Consider the following 3285-nt stretch of genomic DNA (forward strand, 5'->3'; position numbering starts at 1 on the left):
ACGTATCATAGGTGCGCTCAAAGTACGCGCTCACGTGGCGGCGGCGTAGCTTAGAAAGCGCTATCTTAGATATGCGTGTTGATAACATACGTGTGTATATGCGCGTGAATAACGTACGCGTGGATAAGCCTGCGAATAACGTACGTGTGGATAAGCGTGTGAATAACGTACGTCTCGCCTCCGTTAGCATTGTATAATATCTGGTACGGGGATTAATAAGAGTTGTGTCTAGCAGCTCTCTCTCTCTCTGCTCGGGAACAGCTGATTGCTGCACGGCGATCAGCTGTCCCTCCCTCCCTCAAGGTGTGTGTGGGTGTGTCTGTGTCTGTGTGTCATTCACTGTCCCTCAGGTTGTAGCATGTTTCGATTGCCAGTTTGTTGCTTGTATGTCTTGTGAACGCAACGCTGGCATAATATGATGTGGCCTGCTGACATGGCCTAATAAACACACAGGACTAAAAATAATACGTGTTTAATTCAGCCCAGATGCAGTGACTGCAGGCCAAATCCATTAATGCGGCATATATTTGTGAAGTTGCACCGGTATGAGGCGCAGTGAGAACCACGCACCTGTGTCAGACTAGCGAATGGGCACATTTCAATTTCAGGAGAATATTGAAGATGTGATTGGTTGTTCCACTCTCCGTTTCTCACGAGACCAGCGCGCTTCTGTTTATATTAGTGTGGACTGGACCGACTGAAATTGACGGCAAGGTTAATTATTGTGGAAGGATGGACCCCCATCCTGCAACAAAAAGGCAGCGAAATGTGCTAAAATCACTGATTTATTCAGAACCCCCATATGGTATAGAATGACGAAGCAGAAAGTAAGTGAGCGAACATTATGGCATGGCAAGGCAAGGCAATTTTATTTATATAGCACTTTTCAGCATGTGGCGATTCAAAGTGCTCTACAGATTAAAAGCAAAAGACATTTAAGTACAAATACATTATTAAAAAGGCATTTAAAAACAGGCATAATAAGCAAAGGTGATGAAATAAATAAATAAACACAGCAGGTACAGAATACATGACTAAAAAGGCATAGTAGTGTGAGTATGGGCAGCTCAATTTAAAAGCAGCGGCAAATAGGTACGTTTTTAGTTTTAAAAATAGGAAGTGTTTTGGCGGACGTGCATGATTTAGCTGCTTTTCCATGTTTAGTGGTTATTCTCGGAACAGAGAGCAGACCCGACCCAGAAGACCTGAGACTCCTGGATGCTTCATAGTGATGGAGTAGGTCGTCTATATACCTCGGTCCTAAGCCATTTAATTATTTAAAAACTAGCAGTAGTATTTTAAAATCAATTCTTTGGTCGACTGGAAGCCAGTGTAATGATCTCAGAACCGGAGTGATGTGATCCACTTTTCTAGTGTCAGTGCCACTATTATGAGCCACTTTTCTTTCTATATTGTAGCCTGATAGCACATCGACTGTCAACAAAACAGTTTCTCAGTCCAATGCTAAGTTAGTGGCAGGCTCTGTGTGACTGAGACTATAAGGCAACACAAAACCCAAACATGTCCTTAAAGAGCAACTTCCAGGTTAAAGACACCTGTGAATAAATGTGTAGGAAAATAATGAATACACTAGATTTTCCAAAACATATACAGAAATATACACTACAGTGACATCTGGCGTCGTTTTTTTAAGAAATGTTCACTTCCGCATAAAAAAGCCTCGGCACGTGACCTCCGGCGTGTGACGTAACACGGGGGACACAAGGGGGAGAGCGGCCGGTGTAACGTATTAATAAACATGGATCCCAATGCTAGTTTCGACACAGAAGAAGTTGAACATGAATATTCGAATGCATATGACGGACCACAACCTTATAATTATGAGCCTGCTAGGCGTCCAAGAGACCAGGAGCAGCCAAGGATTAGAAGAAATAACGGCCATCGGAGAGAAATTGAGCTGTGGTGTGAGGAGAACCAGTGGAGAACTGGGCAGCTATCTTGGTGAGTGACCGGCGTTAGCTACAGAATGTTAGCTAACGTCACATCACAACATTGTAAAGTTAGCTATCATATATCAGGCTATAACTAAAGTAGCATTGATAATATAGTAAAGCTACTGGCAGGACTGTTGATACTGATCCATAACGGAAACTAATGCGCAAGTATCAGCCGTATCTCACGTTACCTAATGCAACTCCACACTACGGTGCTGTGTACCGGAGGAGAGACGCGAGATACGGCTGATACTGTGACGTACACAGAAAGGTTGTGGAGCCTCCGTTGATATGTCGTTGTAAATGGCTTGATGGAAAGCAGGTGTGTAGTCGGGGAGGGTGCACAGCTGATTGCAGCAGGTGAGTGGAGGTTGAGCCGGGAGCCAGGAGTGACAGCCACCACGCACACACAAACAACACAGACAGGGGGAAACAAACAAACACAAAGGAGACGGCTGGAGCAGTACAGCCACCACAGCGTTACCTAATGCAATGTCTTACGGTGCCGTGTACCGGAGGGGAGAGAGAGAGAGCAGCGAAGGGGGGGGAGAGAGAAGTAATACGGTTTCCTGATAAAGCTGTGGAGAGTATGTGCTGCAGGGAGGTGGATGCACAATGCACCCAGGAACGAACGCTAGCTCCGGTCCTTTTTACTGTGGACTCGATGGCTGGTATTTGTGCAACCTGCACAAACACAATACTGCACCATGATTACAAATGGTGAAATACAATGTAAAACTATAAAAAAATACCAGCTCCTTAAAACACAACCGCTCTACTCAACGCAACTCTACTATACCCGCGGTCATAGAGCGGAGATGTGTCCCCTGTGTGATGTAATATGACGCGTTTGACGTATGACCTTAAAAAAAAGCCGTTTTTAAGAGCAGAGCTCAAAATTGCTCCTTTCCCTCTGAATTCCTGCCCTTATGTCTCGTAAAACATATCAAATCCTGCATTCACTTTTTTAATTGTAATTTTCAAGCAAGTTTAAGCATAAATTTAGAATAAATAAAAAACTGCAAGATGCTCTTTAATGTTACTCAAGGCAAATATATGTAATATAACCGTTTGACTGCAGCTAACTGTGGGGCTACAAACCACTCATACTGTGAGTGAATAACTGGAGATGGTTATGTTGTCTAAAAGGGAGACAATCATTATGGTATTAGGCCATGCAAATACAGGGTCAACTTAGTGATCAAATAAGTGTTGCATAATATATGTTCTTGAATAATGTTATTTTATACATAGTTGTTAATATAATGATTACATTTTCTCCTTATTCAGTTCCACTATCAGACGATGCTGATGGTGATGACCCTGAGGG

At 43.3% G+C, this 3285-nt stretch overlaps 1 protein-coding gene across 1 annotated transcript in view; it reads right to left on the reverse strand.

The window, feature by feature from the left end:
- LOC307047234 (uncharacterized protein) overlaps positions 1–3285 on the reverse strand; it is a 323132-nt gene that overhangs the window by 9655 nt on the left and 310192 nt on the right. The gene's annotated exons all lie outside the window — the stretch shown is intronic.

This window comes from Notothenia rossii, assembly GCF_949606895.1.
Source record: "Notothenia rossii genome assembly, chromosome: 7".
Classification (NCBI taxonomy): domain Eukaryota; kingdom Metazoa; phylum Chordata; class Actinopteri; order Perciformes; family Nototheniidae; genus Notothenia; species Notothenia rossii.